The sequence below is a fragment of the Bos javanicus genome, chromosome 13 (genome assembly GCF_032452875.1).
Source record: "Bos javanicus breed banteng chromosome 13, ARS-OSU_banteng_1.0, whole genome shotgun sequence".
Classification (NCBI taxonomy): domain Eukaryota; kingdom Metazoa; phylum Chordata; class Mammalia; order Artiodactyla; family Bovidae; genus Bos; species Bos javanicus.
In genome coordinates, this window is record NC_083880.1 from 47207818 (window position 1) to 47234434 (window position 26617).

General features: G+C 46.4%; 1 protein-coding gene and 1 non-coding gene across 5 annotated transcripts in view; both read right to left on the reverse strand.

Annotated features, from left to right (window-relative positions):
• The window catches only part of RASSF2 (Ras association domain family member 2), a 58923-nt gene extending 40978 nt beyond the window's left edge, over positions 1-17945 (reverse strand). For 2 of the 4 annotated variants that reach the window (XM_061436588.1, XM_061436585.1), the window contains exon 1: positions 17643-17945. The gene's annotated coding sequence lies outside the window, so the exon portion shown is untranslated. Of the gene's footprint in view, positions 1-9356; positions 9562-17642 lie in introns of those variants that run through there. The other 2 variants (XM_061436586.1, XM_061436587.1) reach the window with 2 other exon arrangements.
• Positions 17946-23457: 5512 nt separating this feature from the next.
• On the reverse strand, positions 23458-23564 carry LOC133259958 (U6 spliceosomal RNA). Its single transcript, XR_009740622.1, has one exon. It is a non-coding gene; the product is annotated as a U6 spliceosomal RNA (small nuclear RNA).
• Positions 23565-26617: the final 3053 nt, after the last annotated feature.

The window sequence follows — 26617 nt, forward strand, 5'->3', positions numbered from 1 at the left end:
TCATCAGGTAGCCAAAGTATTGGAGCTTCAGCATCAGCCTTTCCAATGAACACTCAGGGTTGATTTCCTTTAGGGTTGACTGGTTTGATATCCTTGCAGTCCAAAGGACTCTCAAGAGTCTTCTCCAACACCACAGCTCAAAAGCATTAATTCTTTGGTGTTCAGCCTTCTTTCCATCTCTCACATCCATACATACTTTTTTACTTACCAGGTTGATAAAAACCATCAAGTAGTCTGATGGCCCAAATGTGGGAATTCTCGAAAGTTAAGTCGCTCTCTCCCTAGTGAGTGATTTCACAAGGCCATCACTATAAGTCTGACCTAGGCTTCCGAGGTGGCACAGTGGCAAAGAATTCGCCTGGTATACCAATGCAGGAGATGCAAGAGATGTGGGTTAGATCCCTGAGTAGGAAAGATCCTCTGGAGTAGGAAATGTCAACCTGCTGCAATATTCTTGCCTGGAAAATTCCATGGAAAGAGGAGCGTGGCGGGCTACAGTCCATGGGGTCACAAAGAGTTGCACGCAACGGAGCACACACAGAGATTCATTTGGCCCAATCTTTGTCTCCAGCCTGACTTCTCCCCACCTGCTTTTTCGTTTTTGTTTTGACTTTTACATTTCTTGGATTAGGAATTTTAGGAAAATACTTACACAGTCTACCATATTGTTGAACTGAAATTGCAGATAACTGATTTTAGGGCCCAAGCCCTTCTTTGTCTGTCTCAAGGATAACATCTGCATCTGTCTTCATAAACTTTCCAACCATCACCACAAATCACTGGCTACCCCCAGCCAGCAGAAGAGGGGAAAAAAAGCTAGCTAAATTTACCTACACTTTAAGGCAAACACAGAGCAAACAAAAGGCCAGAATTTAGAGTTCAGTCCAATCTTCCTTAAACAGAATATTGCTTCTCATACAAGGAAGAGTCAGAGGAAGATGATTGATGGGGCTGGGATATGGATTCAATTGGACACTTTTGCCAAGGATGCCCACCAGTATCTACAGTCTTGAAGAGAGAGATCTGCTCAGCTAGCTAGTTGCAATTCTTCTGTCTTCTCTGTTAACAAGAATTTATGAAGCCCTTTTGGACTCCAAAATGCCTTGTAAGGATCATTTCCAAGCATTGCTTCCACATTGCCTTGAGAATACAGAACAACTCTTCACCATCTCTTGGAAGAGGGGAAAGTAAGAGAGAGGGGAAGGAGGGGGCTTCCCACATCAGCCAGCATCTCAGGCACAGAACTGAAACAGCTTACTGAGTCCCATACAGAGAAAGGAGAAGAGAGAAAGCATGGGACAGGAATGAAAGGGCAGATTTGACACAAATAATCTTTGACATTTAAAACATATTTAAACCTACTGAACCCCCACGCTGTGAACACGACCACTTAGCCCTCAAGAATTCTAAATCAGTACAACTTCTCTTTAGAAAAACGTTAAAAGATGGAATGCATGCATGTGTGTGTGCTAAGTGGCTTCAGTTGTATCCGACTCTTTGCAACTCTATGAACTGCCAGGCTCCTCTGTCCATAAGATTCTACAGGGAATAACACTGGAGTGGGTTGCAGTGCCCTTCTTCAGAAGATCTTTCCAACCCAGGGATCAAACCCACATCTCTTATGTCTCCTGCATTGGCAGGCAGGTTCTTTACCACTAGCATCACCTGGGAAGCCCCATTAACTATAAAGCGCATCTGCTAAAATGTCTAGAGACATGAATACTATTGGGCTTGCAGAGTCAGGACATGAGCCTCCTAGTCACCTAGACACTGGACACTTGCTGAGGCCACTAACCAATCAGTCCTCTCTTCTGGCACCACTTCATGCCCTAGCAGAATGTTCTGGGTTCTACTCAGCTCCATTAAATACCTGTGTGATGCCATGCAGCTTGTCAGCAGAATCTAGTACTTCTCACATGAAGACCCTTCCTGCCTGCTCCCAGGACAACTTGAGGACACAATCTTCCCTAAGATCCAAGACAATGTCTTGACAAACCAAAGGTTCCTAAGCTACTGAAGATGATGACATCCCAGCTACAGAGAACTTTTGGGGCCTGCTTTTCATGCTCTGTGAGGGTACTCCTCCTTCTCAGACCCAAGGAAACTCACACCTTCCCTAAACCCTGCCAAAACCACCTCCCCCTACAAACTGTTCCCACTATCCCTGGGTAGTGTTGAGGGGACGGCACCCACACCTCAGCCCGTCCTTCATCACAGCACTTACCACCACACAGAAACCACTCATTTAGTGTTTCTTTCTTCTCCTGAGCTTAGAGGTTTCTCTCTTTGGGGCCCAGATCCCACACTGTGTCTCTCTCCTGAAAATATTCCCATTCTCATTATTAGTTATTCGGTAACAATGGATTCAACAGTCAGCCCTAGGAAAGCTAGCCTGCTGTTTTATGTCAGGGAATTCCTAGAGGCAGAGGATTCTTGTGCACATGAGTTATTGAGGAAGTGACTTCAGGAGAAACCTGTAAGGAAGTGAGGGAAGCAAGACTGGGCTGGGGAAGGAACTGGAGCCTAGCCACAGCCTGATCCCATGGGAGCTCTAGGGTGTGAACAACTTCATGGAACTGTCCCACCCTAAGAGAGGCAGACCAGGCCTTTGTATCTGGCACTAGTCAGTCATTGGCTGAGAGTCACCCCTGGGAGGAGGGGGTGAGCGCCGAGGCATTCCCTGAAGAGCAGTTCTCAAGACTAGGGAGCAACTGAGACCTGTCAATAGTCCACACTTATAACATGCGGTAGATAAAGGAGATTGGGTGGATACCAGCAGCGACCACCACACATGCCCCACGTTAGGGCTTGAAACAGCTCCTGGCTCTGTCACCTTCTTCCACCCACTCTCAAGCTGGGAGGAAACAGCTGCCCACCCAGCATCAATGGGTGCAATGCAAGGCTGAGCTGCAGAAACGGGGACAGATGCCCGAGCCCTGGACCAGTAAAAACCCTGCAGCTACCCTGTAGCTGTTGCACAAGGGAGTTTTTCCTTTCTCTTTTCACAGACTCTCCACTCACAGGTGTTTCCAGACTCCCCAAGAATAAACAAGGGGCTCTCCAGGCCCTTGAAATTAACCAGCTCAACTTCCTATGAGAAGAGAAAGCATTAAATCCTTAGGAAGCTTAAGAAGGTAGAAAAGGCATTCGACATTGTCTTAAAAGAACAGCTTTGTCTGTTCTTGGTTCTTGGTTCCTCCAAATTCCTGTGCCCTCACTCCCTTTCTGTCAGGGAGCCCAGAGAACACACTGAAGCTAATCTGGTTTCAGAGCATCGCCAGGAGGCGGCTAATCCCTACAAAGCTTCTGATTCAGCCTAGAGACCAAGTGTCTCTCATTTTATTGATCAACTGGAAAGTCCCAGAAGGCAAATAAAGAACAGAAACAGGGAAACCCCCGGCACGAAAGCCCAGAGTGAGACGAAGAACCTCTTCAGTGGTTTCTTTGCTTCTTTGTTTCTGTCTTCCTGTTTCCAGAACCAGAGTCAGGCCCCACATCCTGACTCCCACCTCAGCTCCCCGGGTAGGATGGGAGTGAGGGAACAACAGCCAATTTATAGGACCCAGGCAGTCCCAGTCTCTAAGAAGATATAACTGGAAGAGGGAGACAGGCTGGGAAAGGGGAGGGCTTATTCCACAAAGCATTCCCAGTGGGGCAAACCCCACGGAGCTATGCCCTGACCAGTGAGAAGGATATGCACTTGGCAAGGCCTCAACTGAAACCTAGGTGGAAAGGAGTAACAGTTGACCTCAAGACACACAGCATCTCTGAGGTTCTATGAGGTTCTAATTCTGGGTGCTCATCTGACTCTCTTGGAGTAGGAATGGGGTATGTTGGTGTGTGCTGTTGTGTCCGACTCTCTGAGACCCCCTTGACTATAGCCCAGCAGACTCCTCTGCCGGTGGAATTTTCCAGGCAAGAATACGAGAGTGGGTTGCCATTTTCTATTCCAAGGGATCTTCCTGATCTAGGGATCAACCCACATCTTCTGTGTCTCCTGCACTGGCAGGCAGATTCCTTACTACCTCACCACGTGGGAAGCCAAGGGAGTGGGGTAGGAGGGTTGATTTGAAATTCCTGATGTTGAGGCTGCAACTCCGACCAATTTCTTCAGACCCTCCAGGAAGAGGTCCAGGCATGAGCATTTTTAAAACCTCCCCACGTCATGCCAATGTACAACCACGGCTGAGAGCCACCATGAAATATGATGGAGATAGAGCTGTATAAACTGAGGACACCCCCAAACGCATCTCAAAGTAGTCTTTCAAGAATGGAAGGAAAAGAATTTCCTAAAAACAAATGAGTTGTCTTTTGCACCCCCCTCCCATTACCAAACTTCAAAGGGGAGAGGGGACCGCATAGAGCATCCCCAAGGATGAGAAAAGATGCACAGAGCAGATGCAAGGGGCCCCATCCAGCAAACCAGGGCACCACACCACAGAAACCAGGAAGTCAGCTACAGGCCCCAGATGCAAATGAAACACCAACTGGAGGCCTGCAGCTTCCCCTTTTGAGGCCTCTCTCTACCCCTTTTCTGAACCCTGCTCTGCCCTGCCCTCTGGGGACAATCTGGAGCTCCAAGGTTGGAGAAAAAAGCTCTCTGACATGGTGCTTTATACTAGAGCATTGATCACTGCTTCATCAGGTCTCCAGAGGGACTCCACTTTATAACCAAGCAGTGAAAGAGGAGATAGTGCTGCCCCTCTGCACTTCAGCTCGCTAGGATGGCAGCAGGAAGAAGTATCAATGGCAAACAGGAAACCCCAGTCCTATTGCACCACATATGGAAGGAGACTTGAGCTATGGCCTGGGGCCCTGCCAAGATCTAGAGATTACAAGAGATGCCACCTGAGCCTGTCCTAGACAATGGCAAAATCTGGACTGCCTAGGAAGGAACAGCATACTTTCCCTTCCATTGCTTTCTTCAGTAAAAGGTCCACTTTCTGGCCAAACCCACATGCCTCCTCCATTCCTTTCCCACCCCTGGTGTCCAGGCCTCCAGGGAACCACCTACAGGGCTCTCAGTCACTCTGCTCTAGAAAAGAGCACTAAACAGCACAAAAAGGAGAGATAAGGTCAAGTGTACTGGGTATATGTACTCCATTTCCTCAGCTTTATTATGACTGCGAATACAAAGCTTTGCCCCTCTGCACCCAAAAAGATGTTAGAAGTTAGAGAAAAGGGAGAGGGGAAGGTAGTAAGTTGGTGCAAAAATAACTGCAATTTTTGTATTGTTGAAATTTGCTGTTTGATCCTGGAATGCATTCTTAAATAAATGTGGTTATATGGCATCATTTTAATGCATATTTCTTGCTTTATTTATTTATTTTTGGCTAATGACTTACTACTTGTTGTTTATATTCATTTTAGATCATGGAAATGACATTAGACAAAAAGCAAATTCGAGCAATTTTCTTATTAACTTGCAACATCAACAACACATTTGGCCTGGGAACTCCTAATGAACAGTGTGGTGGTGGTTCAATAAGTTTTGTAAAGGAGATGAGAGCCTTGAAGATGAGGAATGTAATGGCCGGCCATCAGAAGTTGACAATGACCAACTGAGAGCCATCAATGAAACTTAGAACCACATGGGAAGTTGCTGAAGAACTCAGCATTGACAGTTCTATGGTCATTTGACATTTGAAGCAAACTGGAAAGGTGAAAAAGCTTAATAAGTGGGTGCCTCATAAGCTGACTGCAAATCAAAAAAATTGTCGCTTTAAAGTGTCATCTCTTATTCTACACAACAACAAACCATTTCTTGATCGGACTGTGGCGTGCGACAAAAACGTGATGACCAGCTCAGCAGTTGGACTGAGAAGATGCTTCAAACCACTTCCCAAAGCCAACCTTACACCAAAAAAAGGTCATGATCATTGTTTGGTGGTCTGTTGACAGTCTGATCCACTATAGCTTTCTGAATCCTGGTAAAACCATAACATCTGAGAAGTACGCTCAGCAAATCAATGATATACACCAAAAACTGCCATGCCTGCCGCTGGCATTGGTCAACAGAAAGGGCCCAGTTCTTTTCCACCACAATATCCAAATTCATGTCGCACAACCAATGCTTCAAAAGTTTAACGAATTGGGCTGTGAAGTTTTGCCTCATCCGCCATATTCACTTGCCCTCTCACCAGCTCACGGACAGAGGAGCCTGGCAGGCTGCAGTCCATGGGGTCACAAAGAGTCGGACACGACTGAGGAACTTTCACTTCACTTCACTCAGCAACAAACTACCACTTCTTCAAGCATCTTGACCACTTTTTTGCAGAGAAAATACTTCCACAACCAACAGCATACAGAAAATGCTTTCCAAGAGTTTGTGGAATCCCAAAGCAGGGATTTTTAAGCTACAGGAATAAACAAACTTATTTCTCATTGGCAAAAATGTGATTGCAATGGTACCTATTTTGATTAATAAAGATGTGTTTGAACCTAGTTACAATGATTTAAATTTAAAAATTTATAGTCCAAAACCACAAAAATGTTTGCACCAACCTAAATAACTAAGAGGTTGGTGCGTCCTGCCTGAGGAGGGATGGCACTTTCATGCAGAGGCAGGCAGCAAAAACAACTAACAGAAGACTAGTCAAAGGAAGCCCTGATCACCCGTTTTCCTCACAAATAGTGAACAGAACAATCACAACAATATTACTACGCTAATAATAAAACAACAAATGTGAATAATAGATGACTAACAGAAACGCAAGCTTACTACAGGCTAGCTATTACCTGTTTTGACTCATTTAATGTCCATAACAACCCCATGTAGAAAGAAATCTTAATAGTCTCACTTTGCACATGAAGCAAACGAAGCACAAAGAAGTTAAGTATTAATAACTTGTCCAAAGACACACAGTGAGGAAGAGAGAGCTGGAGTTCAAACTCAGGACTGTCTGATGCAAAACAGAACTTATATTTACTACAGCTGCCTTGCAGTGAAGAAGTTTTCAGCTAAAAATCACCTGACCCAGCCATATTCTAGAGAAATATATATCAGAATCCCCCAGTTCAGTTCAGTCGCTCAGTCGTGTCCGACTCTTTGCGACCCCATGAATCGCAGCACGCCAGGCCTCCCTGTCCATCACCAACTCCCTGAGTTCACTCAAACTCACGTCCATCGAGTCAGTGATGCCATCCAGCCATCTCATCCTCTGTCGTCCCCTTCTCCTCCTGCCCCCAATCCCTCCCAGCATTAGAGTCTTTTCCAATGAATCAACTCTTCACATGAGGTGGCCAAAGTACTGGAGTTTCAGCTTTAGCATCATTCCTTCCAAAGAATCCCCCAGAGGGCTCATTAAATACAGATTCCTTTTCTCCCACCCCCCAATTTCTGATTCAACACTTCTGGAATGGAGTCTGAGAAGGTATATCCCTAACAAGCTTCCAAATGCTGCTGGTGCTCCTGGTAACAAGACTCTAAAAGCTTTCGCCTATTCCTTAAAAGAACTCTTTATTTTTATCACTTTCAGTTCAGTTCAGTTCAGTTCAGTCGCTCAGTCGTGTCCGACTCTTTGCAACCCCATGAATCACAGCACGCCAGGCCTCCCTGTCCATCACCAACTCCCAGAGTTCACTCAAACTCACATCCATCGAGTCAGTGATGCCATCCAGCCATCTCATCCTCTGTCGTCCCCTTCTCCTCTTGCCCCCAACCCCTCCCAGCATCAGGGTCTTTTCCAATGAGTCAACTCTTCGCGTGAGGTGGCCAAGGTACTGGAGTTTTAGCTTTAGCATCGTTTCTTCAAAAGAACAGCCAGGACTTTCCCACTTTAAAGATGAGGAAACAGAAGGTTGTGTGACTTGTCCCAGGTCACAGAGCTGACATGAACAGTGTTCCTTTTCTGGTGCCTTGGCTAAGCACTGGGCATGAGAGGCTCCAAGTAGGACAGGCAGCTGGAGGCTGGCTTCAGCTGCTGGCCACAGAATGCCCCAGAGTCCTGGGGAAGACAGGTGAGTCAGTGACTGGCCTGGCAGACAACCTGCAGGAAAAGCAGACCCTGCAGGAGATAGAGATCCCACCCAGAGACCTGGGTACTTGCAACGTCACAGGGCCATGAATGCCCAGACATATCTCACCCTCTGTCTACAGAACAAGCTATTCCTCACATTCATGGGCCCCACAAACTGTCTGTTCCTCGTTCTGGAAAATGCCTGGGGGTCTAACAATAGCTCCAAGGCCCCTGCTGACAGGGAACCTCACTCCTATCCCCGGAGAAGCCTCTGTCTGGTACACCTGCCAGACGAGTACATGAGATTCGGCAGGTGGTCAAGTGGGCTCCCTCGTGCCAGGAGCATGGTCTGCAAAAGCCCCAGCTTCTTCCACTGACAGCTTGGGCATTGATCCTTCTTGCTCAGGCCTTTTGCACACTGGTCTGAATTCTTCAGTGTGCCTGTGGAAGCTCTGAGGAAATGGTCTGTTTCCTGCTAAGAAGACCTGTCTCCTACTCCCATGCTAGTAGGCAGGTGGCCAGGTGAGTGACCTGGAGAGTCACAACAAACCCCCCCTCCGCCCTACAATCACACCCCCCCACCCCCCACAATCCCGCTCTCCTAAACAATCACCTCACAGGCCCAGATGAGTGATCTGGAGAGTCACAACAAACCCCCCCCACCAACCACACCCCCTGCCCCCCACAATCCCGCTCTCCTAAACAATCACCTCACAGGCCCAGGTGAGCAACTACTTGTTTATAGGGAAGTCTCATCTACATCCCCAAGTTTTTGACTTTCTGGATGCATATTTAGAAGGAAACCCAAAGACCCTTAGCTTCATGTCAAATAAGCAGGGTGTTGGAATGGGACCAAAAAGACATAAAGGAAGCAAAAACTCCATACAGAAAAAGCTCTGTGTGTGTGAATGTGTAGGTGTAGATGTGTGAGGAAATGTATAGGTGTAAATGTGTAAGAGAGTATGCATGTGTAAATGTGTAAGTATCGGTGTGAGGGAGAGTGTAAGTGTGCAAATGAATGTGTAGGTAGGGGTGTATGACAGAGTGTATGGAGAGAGAGGGAGAGTGTGTGTGTGTGTGTGTGTGTGTAAAGAACTTTGACTATAGCTCAGAGAACCTACAAGACTTAGAAAGATAACTTCCAATATCTACAGGCCCCCAGGGAAGGGCCTAGTCACCTCTTCCTCCCTAAAGCAGCACCTCCATCACCTTCACCCAAAGGGGTTCTGCCAAGATGTGTCCCCTCACAGGATAAAACTCAACGATGTGCAAAATTCCATATAACTGACTTGGCACGAGCAAAGAATGGGAAGTTGGTGGAGGCAAATAAGACTAAACATTCCTTGACCTGCATTTCTCAAAACCGAGGGTTATTTTATGGGATATTTAAAGTCCTACCTTCCGAAGGGCAAATTAAGCTCTCCTCCAGCCCAATAATTACAAGATTCAAGTGGAGCCCTGTCTCACAGGGAGGGCCCAAGATCTGTGTCACCCCTCGTGCTCTGAGCCTCCACTTGCCATCAGCTCGGCAGGGAGTGCTGGCTTACCCAGGCCAAGCTGGGAGGCGGCCGCCAAAGCCCCACTTCCTACAAGCACAGGTTTCTCTCTGGCCACACTTCCTGTTTACTGAGTGCTTCTCTGAGACTCATCTCTGACCTCACATCCCCTTCCTAAGGATACCCCAGCGGTCCTTCCCTTTTTTGGTGCTACTGACTGAGACTCAGCTTTGTGTGCAGAGATCTTAGGGTTTCCCCTCCTTGCTTCCCCGGAGCCAGGATAGGAAACGCAAAAGCCTCAAGTGCTGGCTTCCTTCACCCCCAGGTATGGGCAGGTTCCTTGCCCCTGGAAGCAGTAGGAAGGGCAGGCAGAGGAGGGTCCAGCGAGTACTGAGCCTCCCCCTGGGGGCAGCCCTTTCTTAACCTCCTTAACACCCTACAGTATAGACAGGCAGGGAAATTCAGCCTCACACAGCAGATCTTGGACCCAGGAGAGACAGCTCATCCAGGGGTTTCCAGAACATTTCCAGGAGGCTCAGGGGAAGTTTTACACAAAACCACACTCACACTCTCCTCCTCCTGTCCTGCAACCAGCTGACTAACCTAAAGAAAAATCAGCACCATGAAAAACTGAACTTCTCAAAATGGTCTTCAAAGGCCATTTCTGTAAAGTCTTTTCACTTCCCCCTCACTGTCTGGGATTCAAAGAGCAGCTGGGCAGAGAGAAAACAGACAGAGCCAGGTAAAGTAATTTCCAGAGAGCACAGTACGTACATCTGTCCCTCCCAGACCTACATTTTCTCAGCAACTTGCTGGAGGGCGGGCAGTTTCCTCTGGGAGCTTGATTAATGAGGAACTTAAAGCATTTTCCATAGAACAAGGCATCCCACAGCAAAGCCACTTGACCTACTCCCTTGATCCCTGAATACAATCACGCAACCTAGTACCCAGGTTCTGGGGACTGACGCTTCCTGATGTCCTCTCACCTCAGACCAGACTGAAACACACATACATACCACCTCCCCTGCCTCCACTCCTCTGCTCCATGTCCCTGATTATCCTGTCAAATACACAACCCACCATACACACAAGAGAGCAATCCTTGGCCCAGATGTCTATAAAAGCTTGCATGGAGCTTTAGGAAGAGGGCACTGATTATCTGAGGCCACTACCCTTTTCCCAGAGTACTTAGGATCTCATGGACTCCACCAGTTAAAGTCTTCTCTGCATCCCAGGCAGGCTGACCCTGCCTGTGGACAAAGCATTCAGCAGCCACCACAGGTGCCATGGTGGGTATTTAGTAAGTTGAGTTGAGCCACAGGATCTGGAATACACAAAGGATGTTTCAAATAGAAAGGCTGAGGCTCTCATTCTCATTCTTTAAGTAAGATAGTATCAACAATCCAACTTCCATCTGGTTTGGACCTTACTCACTACAGGATAGCTGTTAGGTTTAAGGCACAGTAAACCCCAAGCACACTCTCTGTCCCACCACCACACACAAAAAACCCTGGGATATGATGATTTAGTAGTAGAGGCCTGGGGCCCAAGGCCCAGCTGCTAGCAACCAGCAAGTCCCAAATGTGATTAGTTGTGATGCCCACTGGCTGTCCACCTTTGTTCTGCTTGGCTGAGATGGAGGTCAGACCTTGACCCCCATCCCAGGTGATGGCAGCAGAAGCAACAAGGATGGCCAGGTCCTTGTGGCCCAGTCTGAAATGAAAATGCAAGAGACCAAATACCACAATTCTCTTCAGGGCTTCCTTGTTCCTTTTCTTCTTTTATACGAGTAAAACGGATTTTTTTTTTTTAATTTTAAAGATATAGAAAAGCAAAAAGATTAAGATCAACAAAAGGACAATTACAGTACAATTCCACTCTTAAAAGAAACCTAGAGTAGGCAAACTCAAGAAGATGTTAACAGAAGTTACCAGCAGCTGGGGTGAGGGGAATGAATGGAGAGTTAGTGTTCAATGGTACAGAGTCTCTGGAAAAGTTCTGGAAATGAATAGTGGCTATGGTCATACAACACAGTGAATGCACTCAATGCCATTGCTATGGTCTGAGTGTTTGTGTCCTCTCCCAACTCATATGCTGAAATCCTATGATGGCATTAGGGGCAGGGGTGGGGGGGGTGGGCTTTGGGAGGTAAATTAGGTCACAAAGGTAGAGCCATGAATGGGATTAAAAGAGACCCCCAGCTGCTTCTGCCACAGGAGTGTATAATAGTAAGTCTGTGATCTTGAAGAGGACCCTCACCTGACCATGTTCACAGCCTGATCTGACTCCCAGCCTCCAGAACTGTGAGCAGTAAGTTTCTGTTTTTTATAAGTCACTCATTCTGTGGCATTTGTTATACAACATAGCTCAAACGGACTAAGACAGCCACTGACCCGTACACTTAAAAATGGTTAAAAAGGTGAATTTTATATTGTGCATATTTTAAATACAATAAAAAACTGAAAATACTTAATATAAGAAAATGTAAGATTAAAATCTTCCAAAATTCCACCAGTCAACGACAATCACTGTTAATATTTTTCCATATACCCTTACAGAGGCAAATATAAATGGACCTTACAAAACCAGCACATTGTTTGGAAATGGCAATTGAGGAAAATGGCAACCCATTTCAGAATTCTTGCCTGAGGAATCCCATGGACAGAGCCTGGTGGGCTACAGTCCATGGGGTCGTTAAGGAGTTGGACACAACTGGATGACTGAACAGTAACAACAACAGCACAATGTTTGGTAACCTACTCTTTACAAATGTATATTTTCCCATGTTAACAGATACATATCTATATCCTAAATATTTTATAATCACACGGTATTTTAATGTAGAGATACACCATGATTAACAAATTTACTATTTGGGGGCATTTAGTCTCCATTTTTGGTTTTATTATTATTATAAACAATATTTCACAGGACATTGCTCATGCACTTATTTTTCTGCACGTGTCCAATTCCTCTGGGTGGAATTGCTGAATCAGGGACTCCCTCAGAAGGGTTATCAATAGAGCCTTATGAGTAAAACCCAACCAGGAAGGCTGAATTCTGTCATATAGAAGTCTCTTCTTCCACATGAACTTTTCCTGGATTCCATGTGGGTGTCTACAACTTTGCACAGTGGTTCAGGAAAGGGCGTATCATTTCCATATCCTCTTTACCCACTCCCCAGTCCTCCTGGGGACATATCATGCCTAGGTCATTAAGTGAAACTGGCACACAAGGAAAGCAAAATTTACTGAGATGGTTCCACTGAAATCTCCTGTGCCAGCAGGAAAGACTATAGTAAAACTAAAACTCTAGGATGGCCCAGTGCTGGGTGCCCCATGGTGAGTAACCTCTGTGTAGACACATGAAAGGTTTTCTTTTGTTAAAGGTTTTTTTTGTATGGACAGAAGGAGATTGCAATGGACTCTTCTTGAGGAGACCAGGGATTAGAAGGGACCTGTGGAATGATCTAATCTCTACCCTTGGAGGAGAGGAAATCAAGGCTCCACCCCAAAACTCATAGCATAGACACTTCAATAATTTTTAACTGAACCCCATAAGTGTCTCATACACAATGATTCAGTCAGTTTAGGGCACAGTTGAACATACCCAAATTTTGACACCTAGTACAGTTCTTTTTTTAAAAATATTTTGGGCCATGCTGCATGGCTTCTGGGATCTTAGTTCCCCAAACAAGGATCCAACCCACACCCCCTGCAGTGGAAGCACTAGAAGTGTGGAGTCTTAACCACTGGACTCTGCCAGGGGAGTTCCGACACCTAGTATTTCTTTTTATCTAGTAATTACCTGCTGCTGCTGCTAAGTTGCTTCAGTCGTGTCTGACTATGTGTGACCCCACAGACGGCAGCCCACCAGGCTCCCCCGTCCCTGGGATTCTCCAGGCAAGAACACTGGAGTGGGTTGCCATTTCCTTCTCCAATGCATGAAAGTGAAAAGTGAAAGTGAAGTCGCTCAGTTGTGTCTGGCTCTTTGCGACCCCATCGACAGCAGCCTACCAGGCTCCTCCGTCCATGGGATTTTCCAGGCAAGAGTACTGGAGTGGGCTGCCATCGCCTTCTCCTAGTAATTACCTAGGTAATTCTTATCCTCCTCACCTGTGTACAAAATCGGAAATTAAGACACTGATCACATCCCAGTCCAGTCAAGGCCAGGTGTGTGCTGGAGCTGGCTCCTACTGGCTCTCGAGCCTCTCTCTCCAAAGCATAATTCTTCATGGTCCACCACAATACCCATTCCCAAATCCATCACAGCCTCACCTGTACTATTCAAAGAGCCAGCAAACGTTTGCCGGATGCTCGCTGTGTCTGAGCACGTATCACAGTGAGACAGTTATCATTTCCATCATTCAGTTGGGGAAACTGAGACTCAGAGCCTTTTTTTTTTTCTTCTCACTTTTTATTAACTCAACCATATTTAAAAGGAATCCAAGATGTCAAAAGCATTTTGCAGGATGCTACTGAAGTATCAGTCAAGGACTCAGCTCTCAAATTGCACAAGGTGAGAGAGAGACAACAATGGAACAAGGAAGAAAGGGATGGGCAAAATGTGAATGAGAATGCAAAAGAGGGGGCTATACTCCCATGGGGCACAGTCAGGGAACAATTCCTGGATGCAGTGACATTGGAAGTAACTGGAAACGTGGCCCCAAGCTTTTCAGGTCCTGCTGGGTGGGAGGAATCTTCCACTTTTTATCAGAACCAAGGTTTATTTTTATTTTTTCCGTTATGGTTTATTACAGGATATTGAATATATTTCCCTGTGGTACACAATATGACCTTGTTGTTTATCCATTCTACATATAATAGTTTTCATCTGCTGGTCCCAAACTCCTAATCCAACCCTCTCCTGCACTCCTCCCCTTTGGCAAGATCTATTCTCTATGGAGAGGCAAAGACTTAAAATGACTTTTAACTACAAACTAAAGACTTAGGTTGGTTCCCCCAGAGGTTGACCATAGGACAAGGATTCAAGTCCAAGTAGAAAGGGAGTGGGAAAGTGAAAGAGGGAAGGGAAGGCAGCCAGTGACAGGAGTCAGTTATTATTATAAGCAACTGTGAAATGGTCTTACTAAGCAACTCTGAAAGACAGCATAGAATATGCCCCAAAGCTGCCCCAGCAGAGAAGTGAGGGGGCTGGAGCACTTATACACTTGCTCCCAACAGCATTGGTTGAGGTCAAGGGAACACAGAATGGATGCTGACAGCATCTATTCCATTGCCCAAGATTATGCAGCTAGAAAATCTGAAAGTCATTCAAACTCCAAATCCAATACCTTTTTCATTATAGAAAGGAGCAGTTAATCAAACTAAGACTATGGGCAAAGTGCCATGCTGGTAAAAGTAAATGTATTTGCCAAATGACCTCGGTGTAATATGTCCAAGGAAATAAAATGTATCTTTTTGCTAATTTTTATCAACATAAGGATTAGGAAAAGCCATTCTAAGTCACTTTGCTCATCCCACAAGAATTAACCAAATGCCCGTTCCCTGCCCTTTCTTCAGTGAGAGGTTGCCTTCTCTAGTTCAGTCACAGCTGCCTTGGACAGGAATTCTACAGCCTCAAGCAGTCGTCCTTGAGCAGCTGCATCAACCTCTGATTACAGGCTCCAGAGTCTACCATCCAAGGGATGATTAAAAATGACCTCCTGGCCACCTAGCCAATGGAATCTGGAGGATGTTCCTGTTTACTGCGCTCTGCTTCCCCTCTGCCTCCCGCTCCATCCCCTCCCCCACCACGTCCTCCATAGGAACCCACAAATAATCAAACAATTGAAGTCAGCAATCATGGGCCTGTGGTAGCTAACCCAGCCTTAAGGATTTATTTAAAATTCTTCTGGAGAGGCAGGGAGTGTTTAAATAGCACGGTATGTCACTGGGATAAATAACTGGACCATATTGTGATGAGTAGTGGGATGAGCGAGGAGGTGCAGAAAAGGACAACTGCCCTAGTTTTATAAACCCTATAAATTGCAACTATGGCTTGAAGACAGACTGGATGTCTTGTTCCATCCCCCAAAACACTGCTGAGACCTTCCCAGTTTCTCACTCTGGGCAGAGGAAAAGGAACGTGGACAAATCCTGAGACTGCTCTCGGGATCGTCCAGTTTCCCCAAGCTCTCCAAGGGATTCTCTGATAATCTCGTCCCACCTCTGCATGAACCCCAGAGAAGTGGACTAGCAGGGTGAAACCACTCTCAGGAGGGTGGGGATGCTGCCAGCTAGAAATACAGCAGGGGCAGATACTGCGCAGGCCCTGGCCTACTCGGCCAGGTGCAGAGGGCATATTACCTTCCCCTGGACAAGGATGTGACTAGGGGCTCCAGGTCCCCTGGCCTTCTCTCAACCAGGTCCGCCAAAGGTGTCCTCATCATTCTAACCGGATTTCACCAGCATAAAAACAAGGACAGAGGAACATGGGGTGTGTTTAGGTTGCATGTCAAAGATCTACTCAGTACTCCACTTCTGCTCTCCCTTTTTCTGAAGGAGGAGCAGGATTCACCTTCCAGCTTTCTTAGCCCAGGGAATCCTGAATTGAACCAGCCCAGACTCCCAGGCATCTCTACATCCTTACCCCAGGGCAAGAACTACCCTCTTTCTAAAGCTACCCTGCCTCTCTGAGCTCAGCCATCCTTTGAGGCCCTCTTCCATCCCCTTGAGACCCACTGGATTGCTGCAGCTCCCAGGCATCAGGCTGACCTGTTCAGAGGAGAAAGCACAGTTGCTGCCCATACTCATGGCCTTACTCGAGTCTCTCATCCCAAATGGGCACCTCGCAGGCTGACTTCAATTTTAGTCCCTAAAACACTGAGTTTGGACACAAGTTTAAAACAAAACAACAAAAACAAGCAAACAAACAAACAAAACCTCTTCTCAAACAATGTAATATAGCTTAGCCACAAGAGGTTTAATTCTTCAGACCACCTGAAGAAAAAGTTTCCAGTAAGTAAATGTAGATTGATGAATAAAATAAATCCATCCCCAGATTCTTCAACCAGATGCTCTGGAAAGAAGGCCCCTGGTTCTGTCTCACAGCTGTTTAAAAGAATCATTGTTTCTAATTCTTTCTTCCCATTGTACCAAGATCAACTGTGACAGGAATTGTTATTTGTCAGCTCATTGGTGCCTACATTCACTCATCACATGTAAAGTACATACTATGAACTTGGCCAGCTCTAGACAACTCTGTTCTCTGGGAGAACAAGCTCTAGGGATCCAGATTCCACACACCTGGGAATAAAGTGCATCGCAGGGTTCAGAAGCCTGGCCCTCAGCTCCTTCTGTCACTGAGGGGCAGAGGTGCAGTGAGCAACTCAGGACCCAAAGAGCGCCCCAGGATAAAATGGAGCCGCATGTCTCCCTGTCAGGCCACTGTGCCTCTCTCTGTCCCTAGGGCTCTCCCAGCTTAGGAACTGAGTGCAATGCAGGCGCTCAAAATGCAGTGGTGGCCAGAGTCGGCCCAAGGCACTTGCCTCTTCAGTGAGGGAGGACGCAAAGCTGAGGTTCTCAACGACCTCAGGCTCTGGAGGCAGGCCAAGAGTCGGCAAAGGGGAAGTACAAGGAGGACCCAGGGCCCTAGGCGTCCAACGCCCTTCTGAAGGCCAAGGGAGGCTCAGGCGCTGTTGGTTGGGACTCGCCTCCAGGGAACCCTCGGTTCAGTCGGGAAGAAGAGAACCGGATTAGGATCGGACACCACCACCCACCCAAGCCCCCGGGCTGTCGGGGCCTGACGTCCCTGCACCTGCCCGCCCGGCAACTTCTCGCCAGGGAGTCCCGGGGGACCCCGGGAATAAGGTGGCGAGGCGGGGGGGTGGGGGGGGGCGAGGGAGGGCTTCCTGACGCCGCCCTTGGCGCGGAGAGAAGGAAGAACCCCCCAGGGAATCGAGGGGGAAGGACGAGCCTGGACCACTCTGTCCCTCAGGAGGCGGGCTGGCCGGGGTTCCGCGCCCACGCGGCCCCAGCGGAGTCCGCACGCCCTGGAACCCCCAGCGTCTGGGAAAGGAGAGAGGAGAACAGGCGCTGAGGGACTGAGGGGCTGACACGGAGGAAGCGGGGGACACTGCGAGAAAACTTTCCGCCGGGGGAGAGAGGACCGCCCAGTGCGCCACACCTCGCGCCCCGCAACTTGCTCCGGGAGCCTCGCTCCCAGCCGCCCGCGCCCCGCGCCTTGCCTGCGTCCGGAACCGGCTGCATCTCGCGCGCGCTGCGGGGACCGTGGAATTGGAAAGTAGGGGGGCGGGGGTGGCCGCGGAGCTCGTTCAGCAGTCGGCGGGCCAGGCTCCCTAGCAGCTCGGCAGAGCTTGCTGCAGCCGCGCAGTTGGGGGTCGGGCGCCCCGCCCCCCTCCGCCCTTTTTCGTCCTCTCTCCTGCCCCTCTGTCTTTATCTGCCTCTATCGGATCTGACCGCCCTCCCTTACTCTTTTCTCTAGCTCTCCACCTCTCCCTCCACCCTGCTTCCCTGGCCTTTCTTCTTCCCCCTCCTCTCGCGGCCCCCCGCCCCCTGGGGGCGGGGCTTCTCCCCTCCCTCCCAGACAAAGCTGTGGCTGCGCGTCGCCTCCTTCCCTCCTGCGAGTCAGGGCTCAGGCTGCAGGCGCCTCTTCCGGCCTGGGGTGGAGGGGTAGAAGTAAGAGGGTGGGGAGGATGAGCTGGCTCACTCACTGCATTCTCCAAAACCTCCGAAAGGGATGTAGTCTTGGCCCTTGGCTCGCTCTGGACCGTGATAGCCACTCCCCGCGAAGCCCTCGTCGAGCGCCCTGGATTCCCCAAGCAGAGAATATGGGATATTTTTTCTAACACCTGCTTATTCCAGAAAGGGTTTGAGCTGAGCAAGGCCCTTTGGACTTCGCGGGCTTTCGCGGGCTGGCACACATGACAGCAATATGCAGGCCAAGTTTCTTTGTCCTCCTCTCACCTCCCCCTCTTAGTCATCCCTGAGCCTCCATGGCCTCTCAGTGTACAGGGATCCCTAGAGTACCCCAGATGAGGGGCGCTTTATCTGTTCCCTCCTTATCGCAATTCTCCCCCAGCCCCACAAACATACTATGGGCTTCCTGCAATGCAGGAGACCTGGGTTCTATCCCTGGGTCAAGAAGATCCCCTGGAGAAGGGAATGGCAACCCACTCCAGTATTCTTGCCTGGAGAATTCCATGGACAAAGGAGCCTGACGGGCTATAGTCCATGGAGTCGCAGAGTCAGAGACGATTGAGCGACTAACATACATACTCCAGCCCTGTAAAGTTGATCTCCAGGCCTTTTGGTGTCAGAGACTAAGGGTTAAACTATACCTCAGGGTACAGCTGGGTCAGCTCATCCCTCCTGGAAGCCAGACACACTTTATAAATTCATTGTTTGGTGCATGCAATGTGTTTCCCTTAGAAACAATGTTATAAATGGTGATCTGCTTCCCAGGCTGGCCACAAAAGTCTTTTGAATCCAAAATGCAGCTGAAGGTTAGTGGTGAAAACTGTGTCAGCTACCCCAGGACAAGGAGACCACTGATGAACTTTTTCTATAGGAAAAAACTCTTCTGGTTCCTTCCCAGTGAGCTGTAAAACACAAAAGCTCAATCATTAATCCCCCCTCCCCCACCCCCCAAACTTTGGAGTTAATTCTCAGTAAGCTTCTTTGCTTTGCAAGTAATAGGAGCACCTTCAGGGAAATGTATTTTGAGGACATGAGGATTTCCCTCCAACATTAAGGTCAAAATTACAGGCAGAGCTCCATAAGAAGCAAATACAGAACTTGAAGGGCTTCCAGTAACCCAGAAGGTCTTCTCTGAGAAGCCAACTCTTCTCTTTCATCATAGACTGGCCTTCCCTGCACCCCAGACATATGCCAAAGAGTGGCCATCACTTCCATCACTGGGGCTTACGCTCCTGTTGAAGAAAGCAGCCAGATAATTTTTCATGTTTTCTTGCAAACTTCTACCCCCAGGAGGCACATGACCTCAAAGAAGCAGCAGAAAAGTATTTCTAGAGCCATCCTCCAGTAGAAATACAACGCATGCCCACAGATGCAATTTAAAACCTTGTAGTCACATTAAAAATAGTAAAAAACAAAAAAAGTGAGATTAATTTTAATAATATATTTTATATAAACCAACATAACCAAAATATTACTATTTCAATGTGTAGACAATATAAAGATATTCATAAAATATTTTACATTCCATTTTTGTACTAAGGTTGAAATCAGGTATGTATTTACACTTCAGTTCAGTTCACTCACTCAGTTGTATCCAACTCTTTGCGACCCCATGAACCGCAGCATGCCAGGCCTCCCTGTCCATCACCAACTCCTGGAGTCCACCCAAACCCATGTCCATTGAGTTGGTGATGCCATCCAACCATCTCATCCTCTGTTGTCCCCTTCTCCTCCTACCCTCAATCTTTCCAGGCATCAGGGTCTTTTCAGAAACTCTCAACTTGAGGATTAAATTTTGAAATAAAAATTTAAAAATACTTGATCTGTATTAAGGTTTTATGAAACTTTCACTTGAAAAAAGTATATTCACATGTACCCAAGTTGTTCCAACATGCTTAAAATTTCCCAACAATTATCAGTTTTTAAATTTGTTTTAACAATTAAGCTTACATAAACTTAATATTCAGTTCCACTAGTCACATTTCAAGTGCATAATAGTGACATGTGGTTAGTAGCTACCATATTGGGACTGCACAAATTTAAAGAGCAAGGAGGTCACTGAGGAGCTTGGAGTCTCAAAGCTGATTTCCCTTTTCTCTTTAGCGAAACAGTGACAGAAGTATCAAGCATGGTCGGAGAAAATGATTTTCAATATTGTTCTATCTTCCCCTGTAATATCTCAAGAGGCAGACTTTGCCTACCAAGATCAGAGTTCTACTTTGTGCCTGGGAAGAAAAGCAGGAGATGCAGAGAAGTCAGGAAGTCCAGAGCCTACTCTTCAATTGCACTGTTTTCTGGGGGAAGGGAAGGAGAAGTAGGGGATATAGACAGTAGGAAATGCTACAACTTCTTTGTTTGTGATTTCAACCAGAGTGCGAAGATATGTTGATGGACCAAAGGGAGTTCTGGGGATAAAATAGAGGAGATCACCTCACTGGCTGCCTCCTTCTTTCTCCAAGGTTCTCAGACACTGACCCGAGGGTGGAGGGGAGCCTCTTTAAAGTCAACTTAGTGGATTGTTTATGTTACCCAAAGGGAGGGCCTGGGTTTAGCTTTCTGGGGTCACCCACAGTTCCTGCATGGCATGGAACTGATGTAGAGTTCTCACCTGCTCCCAAGGACCAGGGACCTCAGAAGAAAGCTAAATGGTGAACCATGCCCTTCTGTTGCACCTATCTTAGTTTGAGCTTCCTCAAGCAGAATGTGAGGAACTTGGGTGTAAGTCATGTACTTAGGAGTAGATCTCAGAAAGCAGTGGCATGAGACAAACAAGGAGAAAAAGTTAATACAGTATATACAACTGGTCCTGCATTCCTTTGGGGCCTCTAAGCAACTCTAAAATGCACCTCAGAATTGTTCTCTCTGAAGGTCAGGCAGCTGGAAATTTATCCACTGACTCTCATTCCACAACAGTTGAGGATTATTCCCAAGAAAGTTTACCTCTTCTTACTTCCTGGTTGTGTGAATATCTTTGATCTCAAGGAAACATCTGAGGTAGAAAAGCCAGAACCACTGCCGTTGACACTTGAGGTAGGAGGAACTACTGTGCGTGGAGCTGCCCACCCTAGCTATGCTGGGAGTGAACAGTGGGCTGCGGGAAGGTGACACAAAACATCTGCTCTAAGACCCAACTCGGAGAGGGCAAGTTGACCCTGGAAGCTGATGGGGACTCAGAGGGACCATTGGTGAGGGCTGAGTTAAGGTTAGAGAAGACAGGGAGCACTGCAGAGCTCTGAAGGAGAATGGAGCACCCAAACCATGAGGTATACAAGCTGCAGATATTAGCGGTATCTGCCAACCAAACACTGATGAATGGGGACACCACCTCTCAGCATTCTGCTTTCAAGGGATGGTGCAAAGCAGTCCCTCTGCAGGGCAGTCAAGGGAGCTGAGGCACTAGCCTTGAGAAGGGAAGAGAATATCCCCTAAAGATCCACCTTGGAGAGAGCTGGAAAGAGAGGAATAACTCAGAATTTTTAAACTAAGGAGACCAGCAGGACTGTTTATCACATCAGACTCCATTTTTTCCATATGCTATGTAGGAGGTGAGAATCTGCAAAGGAGGATCCAGTGAGTTAATAGAGAAATTGGGAAGCCTAAGTGAGGTCTGCCCCTGGCACCTAATACATCTGGACATGTCTGGCACACTAGCATAGTGGGCTATCTAGAAATCTGTTTGAGAGGTGAAAAAAAGGCCCTCTTGGGAGATAATTTTCATTCTAGAGAAAGAAGAAACCAAGTTTGACCCAGTAACAAAGCTTTAGTTGAAAGAAAGGAGGTGAGGTTGTCATTGAGCTTTGCCTCCAACCTGATTCCCTCGACAAATAGTGAGGGGAGGGGTTGAGAAGATAAAAGAGGCTCTAAGTCATAACTTAAAGGAACAGATTGGGTCATAAACTTCAGGGATACTCTGGGGCTCAACCAGACATGCTTGGGGATCCTGCTGCTAAGTAATATTTAAGGTAACAACACTCTAACACTCAGCTTCTCAAATTCAAGATCTTGGTATGTTGACAACATTACCCAGAAAGTGGTAGATGGATTGCCAGAATGATTACAAGTATCCTCTTTCTGCATACACTTGGCAGTTCCTCTCACAGAGGTAGAGTCTCCTTATCTACCTTGAATCTGGGTTGACATTGCAGCTTGCTTTGGCCAATACATTAGAATGTGGCAGAAGTCATACTGTACCTCTTCAGAACCTGGGCCTCAAGAAACCTTGCAGTGTTCTGCTCTATTGGAACATTGCTCTGCCATGTGAATAAACGTGCATTAGCTGGCTGGAGAATGTCCCAGAGAAAAGGCAGCCCAGCTAGTCATCCAAGGCCCCAGATGTATGGGAGACTACAAACAAGATCACTAAAGCCCCTTACCCAACCCAGAATTGACCACCGATGCATGGGGGAGCCCAGCTGAGTCTAGCCCAAATAGCCAACCAATAAAAGCATAAGGTAAATAGATGGTTGTTATTCTAAGTCACTAAATTTGAGGCAGTTTTGATCTTGGATGGCCTCAGCCTACAGCAACTCGAAGCAGAACTTTAGTTCCTGGCCAGGGATTGAGGTCAGGTCACAGTGCCGAGAGTGTCAAATCCTAGCCATTGGACTAGTGATCAGCTGAAAAAAAATTCCTACAAAAATGGAAAATAGTGAAACAAGGAGGAAAAAGAGTACAGTATGTGTGAATAGACACATGGGCAGACTCGTGTCATTGAGTCACACCCTAGTGGCAATTTGAATAACTTTTATGGGGAATTTCTTCCAGTTTTCCTTTGGCCAATCATTTTGATTTGCCTGGTTCTGAGGCCACAGTTGGTATGTTTCAAGAACCTCTCATATGTGCATGTTTATCTCTTAGTCAAGATGGATTCTAGTGAAGAGGCTTATGGGTGGTTGTCATCACTTACAATGATGTGCTGCCCCTTCCCTTTCTGACCTCCAAGGAGTCTTCTGGCACATGTGTAGTCAGGAGGTCTCCTTAACTTGGAGAATGAAGAATATGTTGTCTTTTACTCTTATCTGAGCAGGGCCCAGCCTCCTCCATCATCCTTTTTTTTTTTTTTTAATTTTATTTTTAAACTTTACAATATTGTATTAGTTTTGCCAAACATCGAAATGAATCCGCCACAGGTATACCTGTGTTCCCCATCCTGAACCCTCCTCCCTCCTCCCTCCCCATACCCTCCCTCTGGGTCGTCCCAGTGCACCAGCCCCAAGCATCCAGTATCTTGCATCGAACCTGGACTGGCGACTCGTTTCATATATGATATTGTACATGTTTCAATGCCATTCTCCCAAATCTCCCCACCCTCTCCCTCTCCCACAGAGTCCATAAGACTGATCTAAAAATATGGAACGCTTCACGAATTTGCGTGTCATCCTTGCGCAGGGGCCATGCTAATCTTCTCTGTATCGTTCCAATTTTAGTATATGTGCTGCCGAAGCGAGCACTATCTTATAGAGTTTCTATACACAGGGGAGAAACTGTTCAGCCTGGGGCCCATCTATCTCCTGCCTCAGTTTGTTACATGGCAGTAGCTAACTGTTAAAGAATGTAGCGGAATTTTTTAAAAAAGGTAACTGTGTGAGGTGATGGATTAGTTAACTAACTTTATGGGTGTAATTATTTTACAATATATATATATACATCAAATCATCACACTGTACCCCTTAAATCCATATGTCAATTATACCTCAATAAACCTGGGGAAAAAGGAAACACCAAAAATGAAAGTCTTTAATACAAAGAAAAAAAAAGAATAGGATAAAGTATCCATGGCTGACATGACTGGGTTATTAGTGGACACAAGTCTGGAGTCCTCTGGATTATGTATGAGCCTGTGAGAGAGATGCACCTGGGGAACTCTCCTCCTACACACACCCCCTTCCAAAGCAATACAGAGGTATTGTCAGATGGCCAAAGCCTGAGTGAGCTGATAATATTTATATTTATGACTGTTAGTGTGATCCCATTTGTTCTCATAAATGGAGGAACTAAAGGACATTTTAGTAACAAAGATTTTGTCATTGAACGCCACAAGTTTATCTTTCATGAGGAAGGACTATCTTAATTAAGAGTTTACTTTATCCACTGATAAGAAGTTTTATTTTTTTTTTTTAATTTTATTTTTAAACTTTACATAATTGTATTAGTTTTGCCAAATATCAAAATGAATCCGCCATAGCATCTAAAATACCTATATGCAGAGTACCTCATGAGAAATGCTGGGCTGGAAGAAGCACAAACTGGAATCAAGATTTCCAGGAGAAATATCAATAACCTCAAATATGCAGATGACACCACCTTTATGGCAGAAAGCGAAGAAGAACAAAAGACCCTCTTGATGAAAGTGAGAGAGTGAAGTTGGCTTAAAGCTCAACATTCAAAAACAAAGATCATGGCATCTGGTCTTATCACTTCATGGCAAATAGATGGGGAAACAGTGGAAACAGTGGCTGACTTTATTTCTGGGGGCTCCAAAATCACTGCAGATGGTGATCGCAGCCATGAAATTAAAAGATGCTTACTCCTTGGAAGGAAAGTTATGACCAACCTAGATAGCATATTCAAAGGCAGAGACATTACTTTGCCAACAAAGGTCCGTCTAGTCAGTTCAGTTCAGTTTAGTTCAGTCTCTCAGTCGTGTCCAACTCTTTGCGACCCCATGAATCGCAGCACGCCAGGCCTCCCTGTCCATCACCAACTCCTGGAGTTCACTCAAACTCATGTGCATTCAGTCGGTGATGTCATCCAGCCATCTCATCCTCTTGTTGTCTCCTTTCCCTCCTGCCCTCAATCCCTCCCAGCATCAGAGTCTTTTCCAATGAGTCAACTCTTCGCATGAGGTGGCCAAAGTACTGGAGTTTCAGCCTTAGCATCATTCCTTCCAAATAACACCCAGGGCTGATCTCCTTTAGAATGGGCTGGTTGGATCTCCTTGCAGTCCAAGGAACTCTCAAGAGTCTTCTCCAACACCACAGTTCAAAAACATCAATTTTTTGGCGCTCAGCTTTCTTCACAGTCCAACTCTCACATCCATACATGACCACTGGAAAAACCATAGCCTTGACTAGATGGACCTTTGTTGGCAAAGTAACGTCTCTGCTTTTCAATATGCTATCTAGGCTGGTCATAACTTTCCTTCCAAGGAGTAAGCATCTTTTAATTTCATGGCTGCAGTCACCATCTGCAGTGATTTTGGAGCCCCCCAAAATAAAGTCTGACACTGTTTTCACTGTTTCCCCATCTATTTGCCATGAAGTGATGGGACTGGATGCCATGATCTTTGTTTTCTGAATGTTGACCTTTAAGCCAACCTTTTCACTCTCCTCTTTCACTTTCATCAAGAGGCTTTTTAGTTCCTCTTCACTTTCTGCCATAAGGGTGGTGTCATCTGCATATCTGAGGTTATTGATATTTCTCCTGACAATCTTGATTCCAGCTTGTGCTTCTTCCAGCCCAGCGTTTCTCATGATGTACTCTGCATAGAAGTTAAATAAGCAGGGTGACAGTATACAGCCTTGACATACTCCTTTTCCTATTTGGAACCAGTCTGTTGTTCCATGTCCAGTTTTAACTGTTGCTTCCTGACCTGCATATAGGTTTCTCAAGAGGCAGGTCAGGTGGTCTGATATTCCCATCTCTTGAAGAATTTTCCACAGTTTATTAAAGAAAATAAATAAAATAAATCCACCTTTCTTTTATTAGGAAGGGTATATTGTCACCCTACTTATTTAACTCATATGTAGAGTACATCATACAAAATGCCAGGCTGGATGAAGCACAAGCTGGAATCAAGATTGCTGGGAGAAATATGTAAGCTCAGATATGCAGATGATACCACCTTTGTGGTAGAAAACGAAGAAGAACTAAAGAGCCTCTTGATGAAAGTGAAAGAGGAAAGTGAAAAAGTTGGCTTAAAACTCAACATTCAAAAAACTAAGATCATGGCATCTGGTCCCATCACTTCATGGCAAATAGATGGGGAAACAATGGAAACCGAAATTTTATATTTTGGGGCTCCAAAATCACTGCAGATGGTGACTGCAACCATAAAATTAAAAGATGCTTGCTCCTTGGAAGAAAAGATATGACCAACCTAGTCAGCATATTAAAAAGCAGAGACATTACTCTGCCAACAAATGTCTGTCTAGTCAAAGATATGGTTTTTCCAGTAATCATGTATGGATGTGAGAGTTGGACTATAAAGAAAGCTGACTGCTGAAAAATTGATGCTTTTGAACTGTGGTGTTGGAGAAGACTCTTGAGAGTCCCTTGGACTGCAAGGAGATCCAAACAGTCCATTCTAAAGGAAATCAGTCCTGAATATTCATTGGAAGGACTGATGCTGAAGCTGAAACTCTAATACTTTGGCCCCTGATGTGAAGAGCTGACTCACTGGAAAAGACCCTAAGGCTGGGCAAGATTGAAGGTGGGAGGAGAAGGGGATGACAGAGGATGAGAGGATTGGATGGCATCACTGACATGATTTTGAGCAAGCTCT